The sequence below is a fragment of the Neoarius graeffei genome, chromosome 17 (genome assembly GCF_027579695.1).
Source record: "Neoarius graeffei isolate fNeoGra1 chromosome 17, fNeoGra1.pri, whole genome shotgun sequence".
NCBI lineage: Eukaryota > Metazoa > Chordata > Actinopteri > Siluriformes > Ariidae > Neoarius > Neoarius graeffei.
Genome location: NC_083585.1, coordinates 25,413,120 through 25,420,521, shown reverse-complemented (window position 1 = coordinate 25,420,521; position 7,402 = coordinate 25,413,120). Strand labels below are relative to the sequence as shown.

At 42.1% G+C, this 7,402-nt stretch overlaps 1 long non-coding RNA gene across 1 annotated transcript; it reads right to left on the bottom strand.

Moving 5' to 3' along the window:
* Window positions 1-1,710: 1,710 nt before the first annotated feature.
* On the bottom strand, window positions 1,711-4,989 carry LOC132901469 (uncharacterized). The gene is made up of 3 exons (XR_009656858.1): window positions 4,901-4,989; window positions 4,401-4,557; window positions 1,711-1,799 (listed from the first exon to the last, which is right to left on the bottom strand). It is a non-coding gene; the product is annotated as an uncharacterized LOC132901469 (long non-coding RNA).
* Between the last annotated feature and the right edge of the window lie 2,413 nt (window positions 4,990-7,402).

Sequence of the window (7,402 nt, the reverse complement as noted above, 5' to 3'; positions counted from 1 at the left end):
GACACAGACAACCATTCACACTCACATTCACACCTACGGTCAATTTAGAGTCACCAGTTAACCTAACCTGCATGCCTTTGGACTGTGGGGGAAACCGGAGCGCCCGGAGGAAACCCACGCAGACACGGGGAGAACATGCAAACTCCACACAGAAAGGCCCTCGACGGCCGCTGGGCTTGAACCCAGGACCTTCTTGCTGTGAGGCGACAGCACTAACCACTACACAAAAAGCAGGTATAGTTATTATAATCATTATGCTTGAATGATTTATAATTTTTCAATAAAACTCAAACTTTAACAATAAACAAAAACTCTCCAATGCCCCATTATGGTGTACATGTTGTTATAACCCATTACCTGATCTGCAGTTTTAAGAGTTAGGATTGTCGTCTTTTTCACTTTCTTTGACAAAATGAAACCAAAAGAAAACAAGTTGGACATGATAAGGGTGACAGAAGCACGTTGTGAATGAAAACAAACTGTAAGTAAGTGAGTTTGGCACTGTCTTAAAATTCCCATGAAATATTTTATGACCTTTGTGATGATTAATGTGAACCATACAAAAGAAAAATACAATGAATGTCCGAATGAAATGAAGATTCACCACAGATATTTATTTTATTGAGGCATTTGATCGTCATTTCTCCGATTCCAATAAATTTAAAGTCTAATAATCTATATTATTATATAGATATAAGATGACGTGTTTTTTTTTTTTTCCACACATGCACCTGCTGTACTCGGCTTCCCCGGAATTTCGTAAACAATAACGGCTGGATTACTGAGGTGATTGGACTTTTTTTTGGGGACTTTATTGAGTTATATCTTGAATAATTACTATAAAAATTGTGATTTTCAACAAATATTCAACTTGTTCCATTGGACAGACAGATGTGGATTTGATTTGTCCGGGCCAAACATTTGGTTGTCCCGGACATTCGGACTACTGTTAATGTCAAGCCCTGTAATGAGAATTTAAAAACCTGATCAGTGCAAATCACAACAGTAACAGTGGCATTGCTGGTATGTTTTCCATATTATCACAACTTCTATTCAGTAAACATTCTATTATACCATTCCAGCATTAATGTATACTAAAAAACAAGACTTTTCACATTACCTGTAGGTGTGCCCTGGCTGAGGATTGTGTCAGAGGCCTGCACACCGGTGACCATAGTGCCTGATCCAGCATCCGAAATAGTAGCAGGGTAATAGGTGTAATGGGTTTCTGTGCCATCTCCCTCCAAGGCTTCGGACTGTGAGAACACAGCCTATTTACATGGACCGACAGAGGTATTAGTCACACTGACAGAATGACAATCAGTTAAGAAGAATGTAACATACATCACCATCCACTTGCCTGTGTAACAGGCTGTGTTGTTGCAGGAAACCCAGCAACAACACTGACGGCTGTAGTGCCATCTGTTTGACCCTCCAACTGTCCATCTGCAACCTGAATTACCCGATATGTCACCTGCAAAAAATATGATAATCACTAATGTCTAGTACAGCACATCTCTTAATATCCTATTGCTTGTTAGACAATGCTAACACAAAACATATCCACTACAACCATTTGAACTGAGACATGCTCAGAGAATAGTGTAATACTACTCACAGTTTACAACTTCATCACTTCTACTCCTGTCCTACCTGCCCGATGGGAGGGTACAGTTCCCCTACCTGCCCCCCAGCTCCCTCGGTCTTGAACAAGTACTTTATGGGCTGCTCGGAGGAAAACGTGGCAGCTGACTGAATAGATGTGATTGCTGATGGGTCCTCAGCAGTAGCCACTACTCCTGACAAAAACAACAGAAATGCAGTGTTTTAGTCAGTGGCATACAAAAAGGACTTCTGTTGGGGCTGGAATATGTAAGGAATAATATGTGATAGGGAAAAGAATCCAGAACAGGTAACTTTTTTTTTTTCCAATAACAGCACATCTCAAAGCAATTTTTCCTCTTTGGCCACAGCAATTTGTCAACTATTTTCATATTAACAAATGACATTTTTTAAAAACAAATTTATAGTTAGATTTAATGTTGTGAAATATCTGCAAGACAATTTATGCATTATACAGAAGCTATAATTCCTTCACCGGGTTTTTTTTTTAAACTCCTCTATCTTGAAGTTAGTGTGTGTGTGGGGTGGGGGCAAAACACAGCATGTCATAATACCAAGACACCTGACCTGAAGACTTTCTCATGGCAGAAACCTGACTGGATGTTATAAAGAGACTCCTTCCATAAAAATTTAACATGCATCTAACAGAAAACCTCACAAAATAATAATTATCTCTCAAAATGTGTTAAATCCTATACAAGCAGGGAAAAAAGAAAGTACACCCTTATTCAAGTCTATGTTTTTATTTATCACCGCCTAAAGAACACACTGTGTGGTCCTCACCAACTCCTATAGTCAAAGAAATAACCTCCGGTGACAACAAAAAAAAGCACAACAGGTTTCTATAGAGATCTTGCAGTCACGTGACCGGAAAGTTAACAGCCGCCATCTTGTCGGTAAAAAACACAGCTGAATACTGCTGCACTCGTGTACAGAATGGATCAATTTCAACCGACGGACTACACGGCTCATTTTTCTAATGAACAGATAACTAGATATATGTCTAAAATAAACGATCTACAGATTAGTGACCCTTATGGCTTACCGGATGTAGTTTTCACGACCGTGTCAGTGGATTTTGAACTGCCAGAGGTGGAATACCCAGCCGTGTATAATTACCTCATCAACTTTCCCTCGCTGTTCAGTGGTGAAGCACTGTGTGCTTATAAATCTCTGGACAGTTATCTTTACAGAAATTCAGGATTTGTCAGCGACTCAGATGTGGCATCTTGTAAACAAGAAAATAACAATCCTCATTGGACAGGTAAGTCACTTAAGTATTGAGTATAGCACTGACCAGCCGATTATAGAATAGAATAAGGTAATTCCAGCTGTATTCCAAATCGTCCGTCTTGTTTACCATGGATCTGGTGTTGGAGAGGTAAAGGCTTAGCAGTGGAGATTTGAGTGGCTGTTTTCTGAGCTTAGTCAACAGGCCGGCTCTGCCTGCAGCCTCGCTTTTGCTTCCGCTCCCGACGCCGCCTCCTTCACTTTGCTTCCGATAACAATCCACGGAGACCCCGCTGGTCTCGCTATCTCGTCCGGAATGTTGTGCATGCGATGGAAATCACTACAAACCGTCATTTTCTGCTGGAAACCAATGTCCAGTAAGTCCATACGGTTGTAGTGGATATTGAAGTCTGATACAGACGAACAACACGCAAAAATACACACAAAAAACGTGCACAGGTAGGGAGAGCTTGTAGCCGCAGCCGTTGTAGTAGAATTGTATATAGTACGGTTTTCCAGAAGAAAAGGTAGAAATAGAAGCAGAAGTAGAAGGCGGAAATATGGCGTTTGACCGACAAGATGGCGTCTGTCACAATCTGGATCGGCTGTGACGTCACATGCAAGTGCTCCATATGTAGGCATTTTTCCACTACAACCAACATTCAGAAATCAGGTGGGGGGAAAGAAGTACACACTTCCTACTTCCACAATCATAAAGAGAGTGAACATTAACAGCATTTAACAGACGCGCTTATCCAGAACGATGTACAACATACCCAGAGCAGCCTGAGGAGCAGTTAGGGGTTAGGTGCCTTGCTCACATGGCCGTAACCAGCTATGAGGCCACCGAGGTCTGGACCTCGGCCATTTTTAAGAGCTGAAAATACATTTGTACGCTAAATACAAATGGGGCGGCATGGTGGTGTAGTGGTTAGCGCTGTCGCCTCACAGCAAGAAGGTCCGGGTTCGAGTCCTGTGGCCAGCGAGGGCCTTTCTGTGTGGAGTTTGCATGTTCTCCCCATGTCTGCGTGGGTTTCCTCCGGGTGCTCCGGTTTCCCCCACAGTCCAAAGACACGCAGGTTAGGTTAACTGGTGACTCTAAATTGACCGTAGGTGTGAGTGTGAATGGTTGTCTGCGTCTATGTGTCAGCCCTGTGATGACCTGGTGACTTGTCCAGGGTGCACCCTGCTTTTCGCCCGTAGTCAGCTGGGATAGGCTCCAGCTTGCCTGCGACCCTGTAGAACAGGATAAAGCGGCTAGAGATGATGAGATGAGATCTCGTGTGACGTGTAATTCACCCCTCTCATTTAAATATGTCGAAAATTTTTCAATGCGCGCTTATCATGGACCTCTGCGATTTTAAAATGCTGGCTACGGCCCTGCTTGCTCAAGGACACTTCACCTGGTCTAGGGAATTGAATGGGCAACCTTTTGGTTCCAAGGCTGCTTCTCTAACCATTAGGCCATGGCTTCCCTCGAGTAATTAGCAGCAAGGTGTTACAAATGAAATGTACACAATTAATCAATCACCAAGAAGTGTGACTACCTCTATAAAAGCATAACTTTTGGCAGTTTGGTGTTCTGTAGCACTGAGGTGTATGACTACATCATGCCAAGTAGAAAGGACATCAGCCATGACTTCAGAGAAGCAACTGTTGCTGCTCATCAATCTGGGGAGGGTTCTTGGGCCATCTCCAAACAATCTGAAATTCACCGTTTTACAATGAGAAAGACTGTTTACAAATGGAGAGCATTCAAGGCAGTTGCCAATCTTCCTAGGAAAAAGGACATCCCAGCAAAGTCAGTCCAAGAACAGACTGTATAATGCTCATCACACAGATATAACTGTTCTAAACATCTAGGTCATAAATAACCAGTATGCAAATTTGTCTTTGACGTCACCTGGCGACTTTTGAACTTGCTTTAGTTACGTTTCCCCTTAATAGAGTTGGCAGCATTGTGTGTGTGTGAGACAGTATTTCACACCACGAAGCTCTATTTTTATTTTTTAAACATAAACTTAAGATAATTATAGGTTAATTATACCTTCTTCAATTACAGGAACATTGCAGTCAGGATCCGGACTTTTCTGCTGCCTAAAAATTAAGTGTTCAGGGGGAAAAAAGGAGGAAAAAATCAGAAGTTTGTACACATAATAAAAACAATAACATTTAACTGAGTGTAGAAGGCAAGCATCTTGGAAACAGTAACCCTTTCATTTCCACCGGCATGTGAAACAGCAAGTCCTGCTTTATTCACCCTTCTGTAAAATAAAATAAAAGTATGCATATATATTTTTTTTAAAAATCACTCATTTATACGTACAAAAACAAGCATTAATTACTGCCGAATGAAATAGAAAAAACATGCGAGTTTTTTTTTTTAAATCAAGCTAACAGCTAGTTAGCTATATAGCTAGTGAGACATTTTTGCACCATAAACCGTAATACACAGAGACTCCACACTCAGCGCTCAGCAGGAATAAAAGCTTGTGCCTAATCTGCGGCTGGTGTATGAAAGCAAAGAGCCAAACAAGCTCCCAGTTTAACCCAGTGAACCTTACATCCACTGGGCAGCTAACTGCACTGCTAACGCTTACCAGATTTCATCAACTGCTACCGTAATTACGGCGATTTAAGGATTAATTCGATACGCCTAACACACGATTAATTAAAATAAACGCGCATATATATACAAATATTTAACGATTCGAAAACCATCAATATCACCGCACAACTTACCGCTTAATATACCTGTATTGTTTACTTACGCCGGTACGATCCGGGTTGCCCGATCAGTCTGATTTAAGCATCAACAACAATATAAAACCTCAAACTTGCTCTGATTGCAGTGTATTTGGGTCCTGTAATTCTTTTAATGGTAATAATAGAACATATTGAACAAAACATACATAAACACAGATTTTTTTTTCTCCAACTGAAAAATACAGCTGTGAAAAAACAGGCTGAGCTGCTCACACTGGCAGTCTAGCTTAACCAGTGTATTCCTTATTATTTGACTAAACTAATAAATAATTGTTTGAGATTTTAATTTAAAACAATGTCTATGACGTAGATTAGTAGCAGTAATTCAGAAACTGATTCCTTTTATTCCAGGAACCTGATTAGATAAAACTTTATTGATCCCTTTGGGTGGGTTCCCTCAGGGAAATTAAGATTCCATTACAGATAAACAGAGAAAAGAAATAGAGGAAAACTTCTAGATAAATTAAAATAAATTAAGTATTTACATATACAAATATAAAAGAATAAGATTTGGGGAGGCGGCACGGTGGTGTAGTGGTTAGCGCTGTCGCCTCACAGCAAGAAGGTCCTGGGTTCGAGCCCCGGGGCCGGCGAGGGCCCTTCTGTGCGGAGTTTGCATGTTCTCCCCGTGTCCGCGTGGGTTTCCTCCGGGTGCTCCGGTTTCCCCCACAGTCCAAAGACATGCAGGTTAGGTTAACTGGTGACTCTAAATTGACCGTAGGTGTGAATGTGAGTGTGAATGGTTGTCTGTGTCTATGTGTCAGCCCTGTGATGACCTGGCGACTTGTCCAGGGTGTACCCCGCCTTTCGCCCGTAGTCAGCTGGGATGGGCTCCAGCTTGCCTGCGACCCTGTAGAAGGATAAAGCGGCTAGAGATAATGAGATGAGATGAGAAGATTTGGGGAAGAGAGGAAGGGGGAGAGAGGGGGTAAGGAGGGAAAGAAAACCAACCATCCAGCTTTAGTAGAAGTATAGTAACTTTTTTTTTTTTTTTTTTAATAGGGATGATTCCGAGAATGGGGTGGCATGGTGGTGTCATGGTTAGCACTGTTGCCTCACAGCAAGAAGGTCCTGGGTTCGAGCCCAGTGACCGGCAAGGACCTTTCTGTGTGGAGTTTGCATGTTCTCCCCGTGTCTGTGTGGGTTTCCTCCGGGTGCTCCGGTTTCTTCTACAGCCCAAAGACATGCAGGTTAGGTTAATTGGTGGCTCTAAATTGACCGTAGGTGTGAATGTGAGTGTGAATGGTTGTCTGTGTCTATGTGTCAGCCCTGCGATGATCTGGTGACTTGTCCAGGGTGTACCCTGCCTTTCGCCCGTAGTCAGCTGGGATAGGCTCCAGCTTGCCTGTGACCCTGCACAGCATAAGCGGCTACAGATAATGGATGGATTTGATTCCAAGAATGTTCTTCTTACATTAGGCTGCCAGTGTCTGAAACTGATCTCATATTATAACATAAAGGTTCATAAAGATCAACTCTGCCAAACATTCAGTCAATCAGTTGCTCGGGTTCAATGCCCAAACTGATAATCACATCATTAGTATTTCATTGGCTAATCAGACAAGGTACACCACCACTCTTGCCGGAGCAGCTGGGGGTTAGGTGCCTTGCTCCTGCTGGTCCAGGGAATCAAACCAGCAACCTTTTGGTCCTAAAGCTGTTTCTCTAACCATTAGGCCATGGCTTCCCCTAATTATATATATTAGGCCAAACATTATATACAGTATATGTACATTGAATACAATGAATTCATCTACTTTAACTGTAGTCACTTTGCTTAATT